The sequence below is a fragment of the Bubalus kerabau genome, chromosome 20 (genome assembly GCF_029407905.1).
Source record: "Bubalus kerabau isolate K-KA32 ecotype Philippines breed swamp buffalo chromosome 20, PCC_UOA_SB_1v2, whole genome shotgun sequence".
NCBI classification, from domain to species: Eukaryota; Metazoa; Chordata; class Mammalia; order Artiodactyla; family Bovidae; genus Bubalus; species Bubalus kerabau.
The window spans coordinates 39588388-39612473 of NC_073643.1; the positions used below are offsets into that span (position 1 = coordinate 39588388).

A 24086-nucleotide genomic window follows, 5' to 3' on the forward strand; every position below is an offset into this window, starting at 1 on the left:
TTTAGAATGGACTGGCTGGATCTCCTTGCAGTCCAAGGGACTCTCAAGAGTCTTCTCCAACACCACAGTTCAAAAGCATCAATTCTTCGGCGCTCAGCTTTCTTCACAGTCCAACTCTCACATCCATACATGACCACTGGAAAAACCGTAGCCTTGACTAGACGGACCTTTGTTGGCAAAGTAATGTCTCTGCTTTTTAATATGCTGTCTAGGTTGGTCATAACTTTCCTTCCAAGGAGTAAGTGTCTGTTAATTTCATGGCTGCAATCACCATCTGCAGTGATTTTGGAGCCCAGAAAAATGTCAGATGTAGACATGATCAATTGTCATATTTCCTCCTCTGGACTTAAAGACCTAAGACAGGCATATTGGATCCTACTTGAAAACAATGAGGCCAATACAGAAGAAAATATGTGGAGAAAGAGAAAAGGATTCTAGTCCCCTAGATTTAGGGATTGTGTTCCTAGCATTCCTTGGCACATAGCAGGTGCTCAAAAATATTGATTCAATTGACTTTAATTTAGCTTCTTAACAAATGACTGAAGCATCTCATATAAAAAATTTTTAATAAATAAAATAATTTAATTCTTTATCCTGAATAGGCATCAACTGCAGAAATACCCACTGGCATTTCAAAGTTTGATAAAATCCACTTCTTCTCTCTTCTATTGAACCTCTCTCCTGCACTACCATGCAGTACTTCTCTAGATTTTTATTTTCATTCCAAGCGTCCTCTTGAGAAAGTAGTTGTTTTAAATCAGGATATGTCCCATGAATCAAGAACATTCTTTTCTGAAAGTACTTTTAGTTTTGCATTTCTCTGTTTAGTTTCTCTAATTTCTTAAATCTTGTGAAAGAAATTCCACACATGGCCAACCTATGACAACCCTAATAGTCTGGATATCAAGCCAATGAACATGAACCAAAGTGAGTGAGAAAATAAAGATTTTTAATAAAAGGAGGATTATAATTAGGATTCAGTACTCAATTTGGCTCCTTCAATCAAGGAAAGCTTAACCTAAAGTTTAGATTTTCATCTAAAATCTACACAATTATTTTAGAATTCCACATATATAAATATTCAGTGGGTCTAATCGTCTGTGATGAGTGGGCCAGTGTACTATAATTTGACATCTTCAATTGGTTGAATTTAATAAGAAGACTATGCTATGGTTTTTCCAGCAGTCATGTATGGATGTGAGAGTTGGACTATAAAGAAAGCTGATCACCGAATAATTGATGCTTTTGAACTGCGGTGTTGGAGAAGACTCTTGAGAGTCCCTTGGACTGCAAGGAGATCCAACCAGTCCATCCTAAAGAAAATCAGTACTGAATATTCATTAGAAGGACCGATGCTGAAGCTGAAATTCCAATACTTTGGCCACCTGATGCAAAGAACTGACTCACTGGAAAAGACCCCCATGCTGGGAAAGATTTAAGGCAGGAAGAGAAGGGGATGACAGAGGATGAGATGGTTGGATGGCATCACCAACTCTATGGCTATGAGTTTGGGTAAACTCTGAGATTTGGTGATGGACAGGGAGGCCTGGCATGCTGCAGTCCATGGGGTCACAAAGAAGGAGACACGACTGAGCAACTGAACTGAACTGAATAAGAAGACATGTTAAGAAAAGCTTACCAACCAAACTCCCTTCTTCTATGGGATTAGCAGGGCTTCTTTTGAGAAGTTTGAGATGAGATTTATCTTTTGTTTACTATTATCACTGAGTCCAAGAGCATACACACATACACACAAACTGGCAGGGCACAGACTGATCATTTCTCAAATCTTGCCTCTGCTTGACTTTACTCTTTTTCCTAGTGGTGGGCAAAATGGCAGTTTCATACCCACACCTCATCAACTCATTAACCCTGATCACCAGAAGCAAACATCCCTCCGTGCTCCAGATGAAAAATCTAAATTAAGTCATGTGTCCATCTCTAAAGGGCTTTCCAGGTGGGACAGTGGTAAAGAATCCGCCTGCCAATGCAGGAGACACAACAGAGGTGGGTTTGATGCTGGGTTGGGAAGATTCCCTTAAATATGAAATGGAAACCCGCTCCAGTATTCTTGCTTGGAAAATTCCACAGACAGAGAAGCCTGATGGGCTTGTGGGTTGCAGTCCATGGGGTTGCAAAGAGTCATATATGACTGAGCAACTGAGCACAGCACAACACAGTCTATTTCTAATACAATCACGGAAGCCAAGAGGCTGGGTGCTCTAACTGGCCAGGCTACAGTCATGTGCCGTGTGTGTGTGTGTGTGTGTGTGTGTGTGTGTGTGTGGTAAAAGGAGATGGAATAGAACTTCATGTGACCTTCATGAATGGGTTATTCACTGAAAGATAGAGTCCAGTACTGAAAAACAGAAATAACAAATATCTACTGCATGGGGATCTTCCTTCGTAGAGCATGTCTGGGTTAAAAAAAAAAAAGAATCTCTGTACTTCCAATGGCCAGTATTAAGCAGATGCTCAATACATAAGAATTGCATGTAATATTACATGTGCCTCACTCCATAATAAGGATCAACTCTGTGTACTCTCCAGTGAGGATATTTTGCTGAACTCATGCTCATCACGTTATAGCCCCTTCTACCTTCATCTTTTCCTATTCTTATTATATACAAGCTCATTTCTTTTTCTGCACTTTCCCACTTAAACTACTACTTAAAGTACTCCTCAAGTCTATTTCCACAATGAAGCCTTTTCTGAGGATTACATGCCTCACTATTTTCCCATCTTTGAGTTACCCGTGCTTCTGATTTCTGCACTTAGCCCTTCACGAGTAAAGAGCCCTAGAATCATGCTACCCATGTTTAAACCTCCACCATTTACTTGCTTTGTCATCTTGGCAAATTTCTTAATTGTTTTGTCTATAGAGGGTGTGAATCATAGTATCTACCTTTCAGAGGCTGATGCAAGGATTAAATGATATGATACACAGGTCATTAGCCACTGTGCCTGATATAGAGTAAGTGCTCAGGAAATACTGAATACCATTCTAGCTGATGGAACAAATAGCTGTGTGCCCTGTAGCAGACAAAGGTGGTGTCCTGCACCATGTCTCCTTGGCCTATCTGACTGAGTTCAGGCAGCTGCTGTAGATGCTGATAAACCTACGTTATGCTTTCTTCTCTGACTGAGGGCTTCCCTTAGCCTGAGGAAGCCTTTTCTGCTGCAAGTAGGGGTAGTTGGAAGTAGAAGGTACGAGGTTAATTCTCTTGTATGCAGCTTTTAATAACTGGGGGATAGAAGTCCCAACCTCCCTGGTGCCTAGTCTTAGGATTCTTGGGTGTGTTCCACACAGTTTCTCAGAGGATCCCAGCAGGATTGGGTGTGAGTTGCCCATAGTGGTAACCTGCACACAGATGCAATTAAAAATATATTTTTTTAAACCTTATTTTGTATTGGAGCATTGCTGATTAACAGTGTTGTGATAGTTTCAGGTGGACAGCAAAAGGACTCAGCCTTTTGGATACATATGTATCTCCCTTAAACTCCCCTCCCATCTCGGCTGCCATATAACATTGATCAAGGTTCTCTGTTGCTATACAGTAGGTCCTTGTTGCGTATCCATTTTAAATATAGCAGGCAAATTTTTTTAGCTTGTCCTCCTTACTTTCTTCACTCTTGCTTCACTCGTTCGTTGTGCCTCTTGGGATCACCTCACACAGGAGCTCCCTGTGCCCAAGTCTGTCAAAAGGCCTGACTTGGGGGGAGCCCAAAGTAAGACAGCTCCCAGCAGTTTAAACTGTTAAAGTCATTTCTCAGTGTGTGTGTGCTAAGTTACTTCAGTTGTGTCCGACTCTTTGTGACCCCGTGGACTTTAGCCCACCAGGCTCCTCTGTCCATGGGATTCTCCAGGCAAGTATACTGGCGTGGGTTGCCATTTCCTCCTCCAGGGGATCTTCCCAATCCAGGGATCGAATCCGCCTCTCTTGTGTCTCCTGCATTGGCAGTTGGGTTCTTTACCATTAGTGCTACCTGGGAAGCTCTCATTTCTCAGGGTATATTTACTTAAAGCAGAGATCAAATTCTTTTTCTTTTAATTGAGATGTAATTGACATAAAACCTTGTTTTAGGGTATACAATATACTGATTTGATTTTTGTATATATTGCAAAATTGTTATCATAATAGGTTCAGTCAACATCCATGACCACATACAGTCACTATGTTTTTCTTATGATGAAAGCTTTTTAGCAAATACAGAATACTGTACAGCGCTGTTAACTATAGTCACCAAGCTATACATTATATCCCCAGCACTTGCTTATAACTAGAAGTTTGTAACTTTTGACTACCTTCACTCATTTTGCCTTTCCCAAACCTCTCACATCTCTATGGCTAGACATGTTTTGTGAACCTACACCACAGAATTCCTTGCTGAATAACTGATATATTGTGAGACAATTTTTAGTATTTAGATTCAAGAGAAGGAAGTCCTGTGGTTTTCTCACCAGAGCTGATAGGTTTGATTTTCTTTTTGTATTCCTGATATGGTTCAAGTTTGGGATATATAGGTATGAAAGCTTGACCCCCTTTTGGAAAATTTAGCCTAGGAACTACAACTTGTGAAAATGAGCCATAAACTGGGTTTATTTACAAAAACAACTTCACACTTGTGTGGTGGATTTTACTTTGTTGAGGGATCACTGATCTACTGAGTGACTAGTACAAACATACAAAGATGTCAAAATATACACTACAAACTAGAATTGTGTATTTTTTCTTAAGTAACGGAAATCTGTCAAATTCTGAAACTGAAAAAGCAGATGTCCTGGTGCAGAGGTATAAACAGAAGTGGGGAAAAGAGAAAAGGCCTTTGTTTTCCTTCTACTAAACAAATGGCTAGAAGAAATTAGGGGTCTAGTCAGATGAGGTTTATTCTTTGCAATAAAATAGCTAGGCTCATGTTTGTTCTATTTATGACTTACTGCTATTTTCAGAAATGTTTAGGCAACTGTAGATTATATGAACAATAAATTGTTCTCGTTCAGTCGTTCAGTCATATCCGACTCTTTGTGACCTCATGGACTGCAGCACGCCAGGCTTCTCTGTTCTCTATTTCCCGGAGTTTGCTCAAATTCATGTCCATTGAGATGATTATGCCATCCAACCATCTCATCCTCTGTTGCCCCCTTTTCACAATAAATGATGTTCTTTTTAAAGTGAAAAAATAGAAACAAAGGTATACTAATAATGTGTAAAGTTAGTCTTGAAGACTGCATGAGGTAACCATTGCCACTGTAAAGTCTACATAATAAATCAGGTCCAAATTCAGAGGTTTGTAACAACCATCACCTACTGCTGCCCTTGTGTTTCTGGCTGGAGTATCTCTGCTTCATGATTCATGTTAATTCTGGCACTCAGGATGAAGCGAGGGCGTGTCTACCTGCGGGCCTTTTCTTGCTGATGGCAGAGGCACAGGAAGGCAGACAGGAATATGCCATGTCTGTTAAGGACTCATCTGGACAATGTCACACCATTCTGCTCACATTCCCTTGGCCAAAGCAAGTCACCTAACAAGTTAAACATCAATGGGCAGGAAAATACACTCTGTCTCATGTGACCATGGTGACTGACATTGCAAAAACTAGTTTGGAGAAGGGGACAAATAATTTTGACCAGTAAGTCTGTCTGGGGGAATAATATTAATGATCACACTGCTTTCTCATGTGCATTATGCCCCGGTTATCCTGTTCTCCTTCGACTTATCAAACATCACCTTTATCCTAATTATTCTCTCTGCTTGAAATTATTTCCCCTTACATTTCTTCCACTTCGATAATATAAACTCTATGAAGGCAATGTTTTGAGGGTCTATTTTCTTCACTGATGGTGATCTCTTATCTCTCAGATGCCACCAGCTGCTTATGTAAGATTTGAGTTCAAAAATCTTATTGATCAAAATTCATTGTATGTATACTTTTTTTTAATGTAATACTGTTTATTTAACTTCAAAAACATTTCAACATTCTAAACATACAAAAAAAAAAAAGAACATTGCAGATCATGTTTAGTACAGAAGGTTCTTGAACTTTATTGGTGCAGTGGCTCTTGGCTTTGCTGACAATGAAGAGTTCTATGGTTTATTCAAAGAAAAACAGTTTAAAACTACCACACTTCAACTAAAAAGGATCCAAAACACTTCTCATGCCAGCTGACTGCAGGATGCTATATCGCTATATACAAAAACAAGACAACCTGAAGCTAAATGCATGCCCACTGCAGTGTCCACGGGTCCAGCCCCACAGTGCATGCCCTGAGCTACGGCCCCTCTGGAAGGCCTCACCCCGACAGCCTCCATACCAAGCAAGGAGAATCAAGAGTGTGTCTCGGTTGCTTTGTTCTTTTTACAAACTATAGATACGTACAGTTGAAAACTCGGGATTTCTAGCCAATGACCATAGAATTAACACACCACCTTACAAATTAAAAAAAAAAAAAAAAAAACCTCAGAAACATTTTTAAATGCCTTGTCACACCACAGCAAAGTGCACAAAGTGAGGAGAACACGAGAGCCTTTTCGTTTTAAAAATGTTTGGAAATATGTACAACTTTGATACAGTTTCCAGGTGCTTTGGACACCCATGGCCACTTCATGTAAACCAATGACAATTGCTAGAACACTTTGAGAGACTACGATATGATCGTGAGCCAGCTGGGTATTAAACCTAATGATGGCAACAGACACATCTTGGGTGAGAGGTGTGTCAATCATGGCGCTCCCTACTCGAAGGTATTCACAAGGCGAAAGATTAACAATTTTTTTATTCCTCCTCCTCCTCTTCCTCCTCATTTTCTTCATCTTCCTCTTCCACGTTTTTCCGGGCAACTTTGGCAGGACCCTTGGTGCCATCAAACTTCCCTTTAGCCTTCTCATACTTCTCCTTCAGCTTTGCTGCCTTGTTGCTTCTCACTGTCATTTAAGTTATTCCACATCTTGTCCAGCTTCTTTGCCACATCTCCAATAGAGATGCCAGGGTTTGTAGACTTGATCTTTGGGCGGAATTCAGAGCAGAATAGGAAAAATCTATACGGTGGTCTCTTGGGGGGCATTAGGGTCCTTGCCTCCCTTAGCTGGTCCATAATCCTTCGTTTCCCGATCATACTGCACTTTATCTGCCTTTGCCATTTCATTGAATTTAGACTTCTCTTTCCCAGACATGGTCTTTCACCTCTCCCAGCATTTCTTGGAAAATTCAGCAAAATTGACAGGGGTCTCCAGGTTTTTCTTCTTATGTCCCTCTCTGCATATCTGCACAAAGAAGGCATAAGCAGACATCTTGCCATTTGGTTTCTTGGGATCACCTTTGGCCATCTGGACTGTATTGTTCTCTAGTCTGTATGCAGACTCCTAATACATTTGTTGATGAGATAACTTTGTTCAAATGTTTCAAACCACAGGATGTTTCAGTAGCAGAGCACTGAGACATTGTTCTGGAAGCACAGTAATCTGGATAAAATTTATTCATCAAAGGGTCTATTTCCCACCACAAGAGACCCAGGATTCAAAGCTTCAAATATCTTGGATTACTGACAACCAAGGCTAATTACTCCAATGAAGTATTTTAGAGTCCTGCAACATAGTTTGTTGATTGTACAAGAATTTTCCATGTGGTGTGCTTCCCAGGTTGCTCAGTGGCAAAGAATCTGCCTGCAATACAAGAGATATGGGTTTGATCCCTGGGTCAGGAAGATCTTCTGGAGAAGGAAATGGCAAACCATTCCAGTATTCTTGCCTGGAAAATCCCATGGACAGAGGAGGCTGGCAGGCTACAGTCCACAGGGCTGCAAAAGAGTTAGACATGACTGAGCCACTGAGCATGCACACACAAATTCCATGAGGTAGGGAGACTTGTTTCTCTTAGGGAGCTCAGCTTATCCGGGGACATGTGAGGACTGAGCTAGCATCTCACATTTAGGAGGCAAATAATTATTCATTGTAGCATGAATTTCCATAGGTAATCTCAATTCATCATACCAAGTATTTCAGGTTTAAATCCAAGATACTTTCTGATATCAGAAAATACCTTGATATCACAGAATCCTTCAAGCTGGAAACATTAAATTTTCTATCTTTAAACATTCATGCATTCATTTATTCAGTAAACATTTCTAAGTACCCATTACCTGCCAGACATGCCTCAAAACACAAATACCTAAGGAACTTATACACTAGTGGGGACACAGATGCATAAACAAATAATTACCATGGAATATGATCTTTACTGGAAAGAAAATGTGAACCTTCAGTTAAATGCAGCTCATGGTTGAACTAGGGATTCAGGGAGATTTCCTAGTAGAGATGAAATCTAAGTCAGTTCATTAAAGAGGAATAAGAAATTTACAAGGCAGGAAAGGGGTTGGGTGGGAAAGTGGGAAGAATTTTGTAGACAAAGAGTAAAGTTATAGAAATGCATGAAAATAATAAGTTTGGGGAACTACAAGTTGCTGTACAAACTTACCATCTCAGGGAGATAATGACTGATCGTGGTTTTTATGTTTAAGCATCAGCTTGACTGAAATATAATTAACCATAATATAATACCACAAAATTCATCCTGGCTTTTAATATTTATATAGCCTTTAGTATATTCACAGAGCAACCTATACCACTGTCTGATTTCAGAACATCTTCTTCACCCCCCAAAGAAGTCTCCTACCTATGAGCTGTCACACTCCATCCTCCCATTCTTTTTCCCCTGGAAACTACTAATATACTTTGTTTCTAGAAATGTCCATATTCTAGATATTTCACATAAGTAGCATATTGTACGGAGAAGGCAATGGCACCCCACTCCAGTACTCTTGCCTGGAAAATCCCGTGGGTGGAGGAGCCTGGTAAGCTGCAGTCCATGAGGTCGCTAAGAGTAGGGCACGACTGAGCGACTTCACTTTCACTTTTCACTTTCATGCATTGGAGAAGGAAATGGCAACCCACTCCAGTGTTCTTGCCTGGAGAATCCCAGGGACAGAGGAGCCTGATGGGCTGCCGTCCATGGGGTCGCACAGAGTCGGAAATGACTGAAGCGACTTAGCAGCATCAGCAGCAGCATATTATAAGTATATTTCATCTAAACAATTCAGAAAATAAATTCTGCAGTTAATAATCATGTTTATAATTATATGTATTAATGTATATATAGTGTATTCATTTTCCTCATCAGTATTTTCTGATTTTACTTTATTACTTTATTTTCTGCCACTTAGTTGTGTAATCTTAGGCAAGTTATATAATTTTTCTGATTCTTATTTTCCTAACACTTAGAGTACCTCTTTTCACTGAGTTCTTATAAACATTAAATGAGAAATGCATGTAAAAGGTCTGAGTAGAGTATCTGATATACAGAAGTACTTCAAAGGCTTAGATGTTAGCTTTTTCTATTTACTTTTACCATGAGAATATTAGTAGGTGATACACTGTGAGTATCTGTTGACAACAAAATGTAATTTTCACATGTTAATTAAAGAAATTGGAAATGGAATAATGCAATCCCTAAAGTTCCATTTCACTACACAAAATCAGCTGGCTCATCTTTCCTCTTAGCTGTAACTTGGTCCCATACCCACATGAGAAAACAGAAAAACATTGACAGACTTTGTTACCTTAATGCTCCCATCAATTCAAATTTCTGATTTATTCATTATTTGATGACTTCTTTCAAGGTTGGCCCTTTCATCTTTCTATAAAAAAGAAGGCTTCCTAAGAAATGTAATAGGTAAAAAAAAAAAAAAACAAACTCCTGAAATATGTGGGCAACACAAATGATGAATAATCTATTTGAAAGCACTTGTCCAAACGTCTTGTACTGGAATTTCAAGTCTAATTTACTTAACAAGTAGAAGTTTTCTAGTGTTTCATCTTTCCCATTAGCTCTAAGGGAGTTTCATCCCTTATAGTGGTTTTCTGATTTGCACATTTTCCAAGGTAAACTTTAATGGGCATTAGCTGTGCTTTGGTTGACAAGCACTTATTCTTCTTTGTCTTATTAGTAGCACCTTAGTTTCTTTTGAGGAATTACATCTCTTTGAGAGACCGCATTTCTTCCTCAAAAGGAACATTTCTAAGCCAAGGTGTGTGTGTGTGGTCTAACTTAGACAACTATAATAGATTATTTTTCTGGATTTAGGCTCTTGAGTGGTATTATATAAGAATGGGATGAGGGCTTGAGTTGAATAATTTCCAAAGCAATGCACAGATTTGACTATAAATTAAAGTCATTTCTTAGTTTCAACCGTATATATGTCTTGAGTTGTCCCATTTCCTGTATTTTCTGGAGCCCAATTCCTCAGTATTTCCTTTCATTATGTGAACTTCCCTAAGACCTTCCAATAAATTACTTCACTTGTTGCTCAAAGGCAAATCGTATTCTGGCAACCTCCAAACTCCTAGGCATACATAGTCTGACTCCAGCCCCTGTGTACTCCCAGACCTTCCAAAAGAAGCAGAGCTACTTATAGCCAGTTTCTGTTAACTCATTTAATCTTCAAAAAGACTCATCATAAACTCCCTTGAAATTCTCTTATTCCTTTTTTTCCCACTTAAAAATTTTTTTTTACAATGTTGTGTTGGTTTCTGCTGTACAACAATGTGAATCAGCCATAATTATACATATATCCCCTCCTTCGTGAGCCTTCCTCCCCTGCCCCAACTCCACTCCTCTAGGACATCACAGAGTGCCAGACTGGGCTTCCTGTGTTATACAGAAACTTCTCAGCAGCTATCCATTTTACACATGATAGCGTATATATGTTGATGCTACTTTCTCCATCTGTCCCACTCTGTGCCTTCCCCACTGTGTCCACAAGTCCATTCTCGATCTCCTATTCCTTTAAAGTTTCAGAATCTTTCAAGTGTTCCAGACCTTTCCTCCAAAGGATTTGACTGAAACCACATGTGATAGGAGAAAGTGACATTTGATAATGATGGAGAAAACCATGAAATCCTCTTCCCATCCATCCTTCAGTTTTTCAATAAATATTTAATGAGGACATACCTGCCCTGTTCTAGATATTATAAATACAAGAATTACTAGGATTGAGTCTTGTTCCTTAGAGAGCCTAGAGTCTAGTAGGAGAGATAAGACACACAGAAATAGCGCTAATGCCAACAGAGGCTGTGATAAGAGTTACAATTGAGGTAGAGATCAAGGGCTACAGGAGCACAACGGAGAGAAGATTAATTCAGGCTGGAAGGATTGGGGAGGATTTCAGGGGAGGAGATGAAACTTTCAGCCGACTAATCCTCCTGCAAGTGTCCAGTGGCCAATTATCTCCAGGAAATGGAGTTTGCAAAATTAAGCCTAGCCCACAGAGGATCGTTTATTTTCTCTTAGCATGGCATATTACAGTTTCCAAGGTTTATGCCTTCTTGGGAAATGTACTAAATTGCTTAGGACAGGGACTGAGAATACAAGGATGTCAAACCTTGCTGGTCTGTGCCTAATATGTCCGGGGCCTAGTGTCTGCCTCATTTTAATTGGTGGGACCAAGAGACGACTGACCATGGTCTGGACTGGGGCCAGTGTGTCTCTAAGCAGTCTTTAAATATGGCTTAAAATGAACTACCACCCCCACACAGCCACGTGGGCTTATTTTCTTCAAATGGGGACAGCGGCTACACCAAGCCTACAACTTGTTCTCAGCTGCCTTGAAAACAGATATTCCTTTCATGTCCTTTTACTGCTTTCTTCTGTCCACATAATGCAGCCAACGTTCTTCATTTTAACAGAGAATGGATGCTCTGTAAAAACCTGGGATGGACAATCGACCTGACAGAACAGGCTTGAAAAACTTATTACTGCTCATGGCCATACTGGCAGGGGGTTTACGTGAAATGCCCCTTTCACACTGCTAACCTCAGACATTAGGAAGCAGTGTTATTTGGACTACAAAATGTTGTATACCTTGGTGACAATGAATTCATCTATGAAGTCAGAAAGTATATAATTAAAAGAGATAAAGTCACTTCTTTTCTTTAAAGATCCCATTTTTTCAAGACAACAATTCAATTTGGTAATATAAGTAGCCCTGTACCCACTTTCACCTACCTATAAACTTCACATTGTGGTCAGTGTTCTCACTCGGCTTCCACTGGACAAGAGCAAAGGGGGAAAAAACAAACAAAACAAAGCAAAACAAAAAACACAGTTGGCCATTGCTTCTCACAGAGTCCAGGGAGAAAGACTTTGTAACATCATTATTTTATTGGACCCTGCTGTGTGAACACATTAGGGAGGGTGCTTCTGGGGGATACACTACCAGAAGCTCCTTGGGAATGACATAACATTCCTGCAGAAGTTGGCAGAAAAGAGAAATAAGGCTTCAGTGGGAATTCTAATGCTGCCCTGACTTTTCCCAGCCTCAGGGACCTGAATTTTCAGCTTAGTTCAATGACCCCTAGGATGTCCTGAAAATCTTTTCCTACTTGGGAAGGGGTGAAGACAGAAAAGGCAGAGGTCTTCAGCTCTATGGACATTCCTTTGTTTCCAGTGCTCAGTGGAAAAGAGTCACTTCTGAATTTCATCTGACAGGACACAGGAGATTGCTGGGGCCCAATGAGTACAGATGTATTTGTTATTATGAGTTGAATTGAATCCTCTACAAAAGTTATGCTTAATTCTTAACCCCCAGTACCTTAGACTGTAACCTTATTTGGAAAAAGGGTCACTGCAGATGTAATTAATTAAAATGAGGCCATGCTGCAGTAGGGGGAGCCCTTGATCTAATATGATTGGTGCCCTTATAAGAGGATGGCCACATGAAGACAGAGACACGGGAGAATGCCACATGATGACTCAGGCAGAGACTGAGTTATGCAGCCATAAGCCAGGGAATGCCAAGGATGGCCAGCAAACTGCCAGGAGTCAGGAAGAGGCCAGGAAGGATTCCCCTGCAAGTTTCAGAGGGAGCATGGCCCTGTAGACACTTTACAAAAAATTTTCCTATGGACAGTCTGATCTTAGACTTCTAGACTCCAGTACTGTGAGATGATACATTTCTGTTGTTTTAAGCCATGCAGATTGTGGTACTTTGTTATAGCAGCCCTGAGAAAATCATACATTTGCTCAGAACTCACCTAGATTGTATATTATTGATACTTGTGACTAAGAAACTTATGGTCCACTTTATACCTGCCTCCTCCTCACCACTCCCTGAGCATCTCCTAAGTTCCCCATATGGTCTCTCACCTCTGGGAGTGTGCCACCTTCCTGGCACAGCCAGAACCTGTGACCCCAAAGTTTGCTCAAAGTCTACTCATCATTCAAAGTGAGTTAAAGGGGAAAAGTCACCCATCGTTCTAAAGGGAGTGAGAATAACAGTGTCTTCCAAAGTGAATCATTTGTACCAGAACTCTGCTTGCCATTTAGGTAGCTTTATTTATTATATAGTAATTTATTATAACTCTTTAAAAGTTGAGACTCTGTTTGGTTCCTTTTACATCTCTGAGATGCTTGCTTCTCAAAATACAGTTCTCAAATTAGGAGAATAAATTCAGAGAATCTTAGCACCCATCCCATACCGAAATCAGAATCTGCATTTAACAAGTGCCTGTGAGACTGAATAGATAGTAATACTTGAGAAGCTGACCCTAGAGGACCTTGACATACCAGCATACCATACATTCACTGAATGTATACTTCACATCAGCTGCTTAGCTGAGTGTTTTTATTTACATTATTCCAGATTAGTCATTTTGACAATTCTATTAGCAGTTCTGTGAGGAAGGTATTAACCGATTACATGAATGAGAAGATTGGAGGGAAGCTAGATTGGGAAATGCAGGGTGTATTCCCATATTTCCACCTCTCTGCCCAGTTCAACACAATGCCTACTTGGCCTACCCAGTAGTTTTCCAGGCAACAGTGGTATCTGCCCAGGAAGCTGGAATTTCAGAGGGACATCTGAGCATCTGTTTTCAACATAGGCTTTCTTTTTCTTCTGCTACTTTAACAGTTAGCGGATGAATGTGTGTCTCTCCAGATACTCTATCAAAAAAGAGTTCCATGGAAACGCTCATTTTGAGAAATGATGCAAATTACACAGCCCTCTTGAACATTAGTGGTGGAGAGCACCTATTAAAGGCTTTATCCCATGACCTCAGTAAATATACCTACTCAACTTGGTTTAACTCAGTTTTCCCTAAAGTTTATTTGACTCTGAATTAACATGGTGTAACAGCCATTAACATTCTGTGAAGGGCATTCTGGTTTAAAATGAGATGTTAATGACAAAGAGATCAAGAGAGAGATTCACTTCATGGATTGCTTTTTAATTGAGAGAGAGACAGAGGTAGAGAGACAAAGAGAGAGAGAGAGAGCTTTCTCTCCTGTGGTTATTCTTCAAAGTGGAAGTTTTCTCAAAATGAGATATTAGCATGTGGCAAGAGCTAGGAATCAGCATGAGCTTCTGAACCACTGGGAAGAGTGGCTTATTTCTTTATGCATTATTTAACATCATAACATCCTTCCTAGAATCTTCTGTTCCAAGCTATAACTCGAGACAAAGACCTTTGATAAAATTAAGTAGGATGTTAGCTCTGAAGCACAATGGGAAGATAAAGTGGCAGATTAGATCATATTAACTTTTAAAAAATGATCACTAAGGTCATGAGCTTGACACATGGTGGGTGTGGTATTGCAAAGTAGCAGGATAAAGCCATGCAAAAGAAATTAATTACCCAACAGGGGGTTTCTAGGGAGAGGGAGGTGGAGGCTTAAGATTTGGCTACCAGGGGAAATCTCTTTTCAAGGATTCTTTTCCCCTTTGAGATGAAGGACTTCATTAAGAGCCTTCGTGCTTGATGTGGACTCTTGATAGTTTCATGGGTAGATTTATTTGTATTCCTGGTGCTGATGGAGAGCAGCTCCTGATCCACAGAGCTTCTCAGGGCTCTGGCAAGTGATGCCCCCGTTTTCTGGAGTTTCTAGTCAGACAGGCATCCCTTTAGTGCAAATCCAAAGCCATGATTGATCATTACCTGCATGCTTACAATGGAAACAAAGGATGGGGTTTCCTAGGTATTTTCTTTTCAGGAAAGAGGGGATTTGAGGTTGGTTATTTGGAAGCACACATGGCTTCTTGAAGCTCCTTTCTTCTTTTGAAAAATAATTTTATTATTTATTTTTGGTTGTACTGAGTCTTTGTTGCTGCGTGGGCATTTCTCTAGTTGTGGTGAGCAGGGGCTAATCTGTAGTTGCGGTGTGTGGGCTTCTCATTGCAGTGGCTTCTCTTGTTGTGGAGCATGGTCTCTAGGGTGTGTGGGCTTTAGAAGCTGCTGCCAGAGGATTCAGTAGTTGTGGTTCCTGGGCTCGAGAACACAGGTTCAATAGTTGGGGTGCACCACAGGCTCAGCTGCTCTGAGGCATATGGGATCTCCCCGGATCAGAGTTACCACTGCCACCAGGGGAGCCATGAAGCTCCTTTCTGTGAAGACATGGACACAATCACCTGAAATACTTTTCAGACAATGTATGTGGCATCAGCTTTACAAAAAGAGATAAAAGCAGGTAGATTGGAAGTGCTAACACCAGTTTTCCTCTGAAGTCCACAGAAATATTTTTCATGGTGCCCTGTGAGCTCATGTCCCCATATTATTTGCTGCTCTTCTGCCTGGCTTTATTTCAGCAGTCCCTTTGTCTGGAATGCCTTGGCTCCCATTTCTTTTTTAAAAAATCTTTTGGCCACACTGCGCGGCATGTGGGATTTTAGTTCTCCAACCAAAGATTGAACCAGCACCCCCTGCATTGGAACTGCAGAGTCTTAACCACTGGACCACCATGGAAATGCCCTGGCCCCCATTTCTGCTGATTGAAATCTTACCCATTCTTCAAAGCCCTGTTCAAATTTCTTGTTTTCAGAGAAGGGTTTCCTGATTACCTTCAGAGAAACAAATGCTACTTTTCCATGGCTTCTTTGGACCTTTATTATAGCACTGATCACATTTTGATTTCTACAATCATAGTGTCCATGTCTCTATCTCTGAGGTTCACTTTTGAAGATGGGGTTGGATTTTTCATCACACTTACTCCCCTCCACGCTGAGCTCATAGCTGATATTCAGTAAATGCCAGATGAACAGTACCTCAACACTGCAAGAGAGACTACAGCTGTGGGCAGGCAAAGTTTACCATTCAGTATGCTGATGTGAATTTAACATAATATTCCTCTTACATCTAGGCTTGGTGCTTCTTTCTTTGTTTCCTGATCTGTTTCTAGACCAGTATTTCCCAAACACAAGTCACTGGCATCACTCTCATGAGTCACATCTGTAGACCACTTATGCTTTCATTTACTTAATATCCTTCTTTAAATTGATTCCCCTTTTCCTGATACCAACTCATTTAAAAAGCAGACCATTTATCTTGAATTAAAAGTCTAGTATCATAAGAGACTATTATGAACAACTATATGGCAATAAAATAGATAACCTGGAAGAAATAGACAGATTCTGAGAAAAGTTCAATCTTCCCAACTGAACCAGGAAGAAATAGAAATTATGAACAACCCAATTACAAGCATTGAAATTGAAGCGGTGATCAAAAATCTCCCAAAAAACAAAAGCCCAGGACCAGATGGCTTCACAGGAGAATTCTATCAAACATTTAGAGAAGAGCTAATGCCTATCCTTCTAAAACTCTTTAAAATAATTGCAGAGGAAGGAACACTTTCAAACTCATTCTATGAGACCACCATCACCCTGATACCAAAACCATACAAAGACAACAACAAAAAAAGAAAACTACAGGCCAATATCACTGATGAACATAGATGCAAAAATCCTCAACAAAATTTTAGCAAACAGAATTCAGCAACACATCAAAAAGCTAATACACCATGATCAAGTTGGGTTTATTCTAGGAATGTAAGGATTCTTCAATATACACAAATCAATCAATGTGATACACCATATTAACAAATTGAAAGATAAAAACCTTATAATAATCTCAATAGATGCAGAAAAAGCCTTTGACAAAATTCAGCACCCATTTATGCTTAAACTCTTAAAAAAATGGGCATAGAAGGAACCTACCTCAACATAGTAGAGGCCATATATGATAAGCCTACAGCAAACATTATTTTCATTAGTGAGAAACTGAAGGCATTCTCCCTAAGATCAGGAACAAGACCAAGGGTGTCCACTTTCACCACTGTTATTCAACATAGTTCTAGAATTCCTAGCTACAGCAATCAGAGAAGACAAAGAAATAAAACGAATCCAGATCAGAAAAGAAGAAGTAAAGCTCACACTGTTTGCAGGTGACATAATAATGTACATAGAAAACCCTAAAGATAGTGTTAGAAAATTACTAGAGCTAATCAGTGAATTTAGCAAAGTTGCAGGATACAAAATCAATACACAGAAATCACTTGCATTTCTATATACTAACAATGAAAAATCAGAAAGAGCAATTAAGGAATCAATCCCATTCACCACTGCAACAAAAAGAATTAAATATCTAGGAATAAACCTACCTTAGGAGACAAAAGAATTGGACACAGAAAATTATAAGACACTGATAAAAGAAATCAAAGATGACATAAACAGATGGAGAGATATTCCATGTTCCTGGGTAGGAAGAATCAATATTGTGAAAATGACTATACTACCAAACGCAATCTACAGATTCAATGTGATCCCTGTCAAATTACCAATGGCATTTTTCACAGAACTAGAACAAAAAATTTCACAATTCACATGGAAACACAAAAGACCCTGAAAAGCCAAAGCATCTTGAGAAAGAAGAATGGAACTGGAGGAATCCACCTTCCTGACTTCAGATTAGACTACAAAGCTACAGTCATCAAGACAGTATGGTACTGGCACAAAACCAGAAATATAGACCAGTGGAACAAGATAGAAAACCCAGAAATAAACCCATGCACCTATGGGTACCTTATTTTTGGCTAAGGAGGCAAGAAAATCAATGGGGCAAAGACAGCCTCTTCAATAAATGATGCTGGGTAAACTGGACAGCTGCATGCAAAAGAATGAAATTAGAACACTTCCTAACACCATACACAAAGATAAACTCAAAATGGATTAAAGACATAAATGTAAGACCAGAAACTATAAAACTCTTAGAGGAAAACATAGGCAGAACACTCAGTGACATAAATCAAAGCAAGATCCTCTATGACCCACCTCCTAGAGTAATGGAAGTAAAAACAAAAGTAAACAAATGGGACCTGATTAAACTTAAAAGCTTTTGCACAGCAAAGGAAACTATAATCAAACTATCACCCTTAGAATGGAAGAAAAGAATAGCAAATGAAACAATTGACAAAGGATTCATTTCCAAAATATACAAGCAGCTCATACAATTCAATACCAGAAAAACAAACAACTCAATCAAAAAGTGGGAAAAAGACCTAAATAGACATTTCTCCAAAGCAGACATACAGATGGCTAGCAAACACATGAAAAGATGCTCAACATCGCTCATTATTAGAGAAATGCAAATCAAAACTACAATGAGATATCACCTCACACCAGTCAGAATGGCTCTCATCAAAAAGTCTACAAACAATAAATGCTGGAGAGGGTGTGGAGAAAAGGGAACGCTCTTGCACTGTTGGTGGGAATGTAAATTGATACAGCCACTAAGGAAGACGGTATGGAGATTCCTTAAAAACTAGGAATAAAACCACCATATGACCCAGCAACCCCACTCCTAGGCATATACCCTGAGGAAACCAAAATTGAAAGAGACACATGTATCCCATTGCTCACTGCTGCACTATTTACAATAGCTAGAACAATGAAGCAATCTAGATGTCCATGGACAGATGAATGGATAAAGAAGCTGTGATACATATTCACAATGGAATATTACTCAGCCATAAAAAGGCATGCATTTGAGTCAGTTTTAATGAGGTGGATTATTATAGAACCTATTATAGGTTCTATAACCTATTATAGAACCTATATTATACAGAGTGAAGTGAGTCAGAAAGAGAAAGATAAATACCATATTCTAATGCATATATACAGAATTTAGAAAAATGGTACTGAAGAATTTCCTTACAGGGCAGCAATGGAGAAACAGACATAGAGAATAGACTTATGGACATGGGGAGAGGGGAGAAGAGGGTGAGATGTATGGAAAGAGTAACATGGAAACTTATATTACCATATGTAAAATAGATAGCCAATGGGAATTTGCTGTATGGCTCAGGAAACTCAAACAGGGGCTCCATATCAACCTAAGGGGTGGGATGGGGAGGGAAATGGGAGGGAGCTTCAAAAGGGAGGGGATATATATATATCCATGGCTGATTCATGTTGGGGTTTGACAGAAAACCGCAAAATTCTATAAAGCAATTATCCTTCAATAAAAAATAAATTAATTAAAAAGAGAAGTCTGGTATTACTTGCCCTTAATACAAGGTAAACATACCTATGAATACAGTGAGAATAAAACCTTATTAAATTTATTATTTGACAAATATCTATTGAGCATCCACTCTGTATCAGGCACTGGACTAGCAGCTGGGACACGACAATCAGGAAGAGAGACACAGTCCCACCTCTACGGGCTCACATTCTATTAGGGAAAATGGAAAATGAACTGCTGAACAGTAAATATACCATACTAAAAGCTATAAAGAAAGTTATGACCAACCTAGATATCATACTAAAAAGCAGAGACATTACTTTGCCAACCAAGGTCCATCTAGTCAAAGCTATGGTTTTTTCAGTAGTCATGTATGGATGTGAGAGCTGGACTATAGAGAAAGCTGAGTGCTGAAGAATTGATGCTTTTGAACTGTGGTGTTGGAGAAGACTCTTGAGAGTCCCTTGGACTGCAAGGAGATTCATCCAGTCCATTCTAAAGGAAATCAGTCCTGAATATTCATTGGAAGGACTGATGCTGAAGCTGAAACTCCAATACTTTGGCCACCTGATGTGAAGGACTGACTCATTTGAAAAGACCCTGATGCTGGGAAAGAGTTAAGGCAGGAGAAGAGGGTGACAGAGGATGAGATGGTTGGATGGCATCACTGACTCAATGGACATGAGTTTGAGAAAATCCTGGGAGTTGGCGATGGACAGGGAAGCCTGGCACGCTACAGTCCACAAGGTTGCAAGGAGTCGGACATGACTGAGTAACTCAACTGATCTGAACTGAAAAGCTATGAAGCAAATGAAGCAGGGCAAAGAGATGGAGGGGAATCAGGGTACTATTTAGATAAAGAGGTCAGGGAGGGCCTCTCTGAGGAGGTAATACATAAGCAGAGACTGAAAAGAGCAAATTGGGTAACCATGTGGAGGCAGAGGCTTAGCGAGCCCAGCAGGGAGCAGGCACTATGGTCCAGAGAAGGGAATCACTCTTAATGGGAGAGGACACGGGGGATTCTTTGAGTTACCTGTGATCCGGAACTTTGATTTTGATGAAATATATGCCATATGGTCCATAGAATTTCCCAAGATTCTGAAAGGCCCTGGGCCACTGCTACATCTGTGAAATCCGCCTAGGAAACACTGTTCTCATACTGTTTTCAGCCCTTCCCTCCCCAGTCTGCATCATGAAATCATTCTTTACAGTATACACTTTACTGTCACCCTTGCCACATTGCACTGCACTCATTCATTCCCTGTTGTCTTCTTTCTTACATTATGAATGCTCAAGGGCACAGAATGTATCCAGCACACAGCAATGATTAGAATCTCTGGCTTTGGGGTTGAGTATTCCCAACTAGAGACCTCTTTCTCCTGACCCTGTTCAGATAAATGAAAATGCATCCTATAACTTCTATGTTTTGGGAGCAGTTTTAACCTAGAATAGATGGGTGCCCCTGAAGTTGCAAAATGTGACATGAATGTGCCTGTTTCCAAGGAGAATTCACAGTTTCATCAGATTCTCAAACTGGGGAGGGGGTGGAGGGGAAACGGTTCCAAAAGAAGTAAAGAATTTCTCCTATAATTAAATAAATTACATTTATGAAGTAATTTTGAGCTCTTCATAGCACTTTTTATAAGAAAGAAAAAGGGGATGGTATATCTTGACCTCTACATAAAGAGAGTCCATTTTTACATCCCTTTAATTCTTTTCCAGTAAAAATTCAATTAGTGTATGATTTTTTTTCTGCTTCTTAAAACATCTTTTCCTTTATGATGATCCATGAAGATTGAAACCAGGTACCAAGCACCCTACTAAGTACTTGAAAGCACATTAACTCATTTAACCTTTAGGGTGATTCTCCAAGTAAATCTTATTATCCTCCATAATACAGCAAAGGAAACTGAGACTGAGAAGTAAGATCAGTCCCAAAGCTGCCAATCTGTGCTGATAACCCCATGCTATGTAGTCCTCATCTTTGCTAGAGTCCTCAGCTTATGGAAACAAGCTTGTTTAATTCACTGTTTGGTTTACCAAACATCTGCAGCTAGAGATGTCAGAATTTTCCTTAAGCATTCAGTCAATACATAGATTGAAAGATCACTCTAAAGCTCACAGTTTATGTTCCCTTTGACTCAGGATGTTAATATCCTCCAAGTAGTAGCTCCTGCTTTTATACACAGACTTTGCCAGGCAGGTTAAATGACATCCCATATATAACACTATTCAAAGCCTTCATGAATATATATTACATTTTGGGGCAAAGAGAAAAAGAGTACTCTAACACATCAAGGATTCTAATGAAAACATGACCTACATATAAAACAAGAGAAATGTTGCTTTCTAACACCAGGAAAGCTAAATATGTGCCAAACTGATATTTAAAGAAAAAGAAAAAATTGACAGACGATAAATAGAGCTAAGTGAGAGTCAGACTCTTCATGGCTTTTGGAACTCTGCTCTGAGCAGTTAAACTACAAAAGTGAGTTACAGAGGGGAGGAAAGACCATGTTCTTTGGCATCAGGTAGAGATGGATTTGGAGAAGGCAATGGCACCCCATTCCAGTACTCTTGCCTGGAAAATCCCATGGACAGAGGAGCCTGGTAGGCTGCAGTCCATGGGGTCGCTGGGGATCGGGCACGACTGAGCGACTTCACTTTGAATTTTCACTTTCATGCATGGAGAAGGAAATGGCAACCCACTCCAGTGTTCTTGCCTGGAGAATCCCAGGGATGGCGGAGCCTGGTGGGCTGCCCTCTATGCGGTCACACTAAGTCGGACACGACTGAAGTGACTTAGCAGCAGCAGCAGCAGAGATGGATTTGGAGAAGCCAATGGCAACCCAGTCCAGTACTCTTGCCTGGAAAATCCCATGGATGAAGGACCCTGGTAGGCTGCAGTCCATGGGGTCGCTAGGAGTCAGACACGACTGAGCGACTTCACTTTCACTTTTCATTTTCATGCATTGAAGAAGGAAATGGCAACTCACTCCAGTATTCTTGCCTGGAGAATCCCAGGGACAGGGAAGCCTGGTGGGCTGCCGTCTATGGGGTCACACAGAGTTGGACACAACTGAAGCGACTTAGCAGCAGCAGCAAAGATGGATTTGGAGAAGGCAATGGCAATCCACTCCAGTACTCTTGCCTGGAAAATCCCACGGACAGAGGAGCCTGGTTGGCTGCAGTCCATGGGGTTGCTAGGAGTCGGACATGACTGAGCGACTTCACTTTCACTTTTCACTTTCATGCATTGGAGAAGGAAATGGCAACCCACTCCAGTGTTCTTGCCTTGCCCGGGGACGGGGGAGCCTGGTGGGCTTCCGTCTCTGGAGTTGCACAGAGTCGGACATGACTGAAGCGACTTGGCAGCAGCAGAGATGGATTTGAATCTAGCTCAACTATAAAATGAAAGTGAAACTTCACTACCTTATAGGATAGTCAAGAGCAAACAAAGCACTGTATAGGTGGTCACTAAGCATTAACATTCTTTCTTCCTTCTTCAGAATTTCTCTTCTAACCTGTCAAAAAGCCAGAGTCACCACCTCCAGTGGGCAGTTCTTTAAACATGAATGTGCCTCTGGTACAACTGACTTCCCAGGGATACAGGACCTTACTGATGAGTGATGCAAGGAGCCTTGGATCATTCTTTAGAACCAGTCTAAGAATACAACTGACATTTCCAAGCATGTCCATCCAGAAAGACCAATCCAGTGTTAGCTGTCCAAGCTAAGGAAAGACAGGACAGAAATACTCTGACCGTGTGTGCATGCTCAGTCACTCAGTCGTGTCCGAGTCTTTGCGACCCTATTGGACTGTAGCTTGCCAGACTCCTCTGTCCATGGGATTTTTCAGGCAAGAATACTGGAATGGGTTTGCCATTTCCTGCTCCAGGGAATTTTCCCAACCCAGGGATCGAACCCATGTCTCCTGCACTGGCAGGTGGATTCTTTACCACTAATGCCACCTAGGAAGCCCAGGAAAGAGATGCTTTGAAATGGGATGTCTTTTTCTAACCCATCTAAGATGGGCAGCATGAGTTAGTACCATCTTCTTGGTGTCTTTCTAAATATTCAATGCTAAACCAAACTGTCATATCCTTTGAGCAGCAAATCCAACTTTAGAAATTTCTGTTGAATAAATAATTATTTAAAAAAAAACTATGCTGGCAACGTGTAAAGGATGTTGATTGCAGCACTGTTTACTTTAGTCCAATTAATTATTGGACTAGTTGTATTGGAAACCAACTAATCAGTCACCTGTGGGAACTGGTTAAGCAAGCTATATGGTCCGTGTAATAGGGGGATCCTACAGTCATGATGATGTGAAGAAAATATAATTTAAATGTTCACAGTGCATTAAATTTAAGCATAAGTTAGAAAATATTTATGCTCAGGTTGAGTTTATTTTGTGTGTGGAAATAGATTAATATGGATATATTTTCACACAAAATTTGGAATATGAGAACACATGTCATATGTCTTCTCATCTGTGTGAAACAATTATCCAAATTCTGAATTATCCAAATTATCCAATTCTCTGAATTATCCAAATTCTCTGCAACAATTTTTTTGTGTTGTTGGTTTGGTAATAAAAACAGAAGTCATTTTTAAAATCTCTAACACCATGATCTTTCATGATACACATTATAGTGTCTCAACCTTCCCTGTTTTCTTTCCCAGGTCAAAAGCACATGGATATATCTGAATTATCCAAATCCTCTGCAGCAATTTTTTGTT

At 40.1% G+C, this 24086-nt stretch overlaps 1 protein-coding gene and 1 pseudogene across 1 annotated transcript in view; both read right to left on the bottom strand.

Moving 5' to 3' along the window:
- SYNPR (synaptoporin) overlaps nt 1-24086 on the bottom strand; it is a 300859-nt gene that overhangs the window by 71784 nt on the left and 204989 nt on the right. The window lies entirely within an intron of this gene.
- Nucleotides 6776-7326, bottom strand: LOC129635559 (high mobility group protein B3-like; annotated as a pseudogene).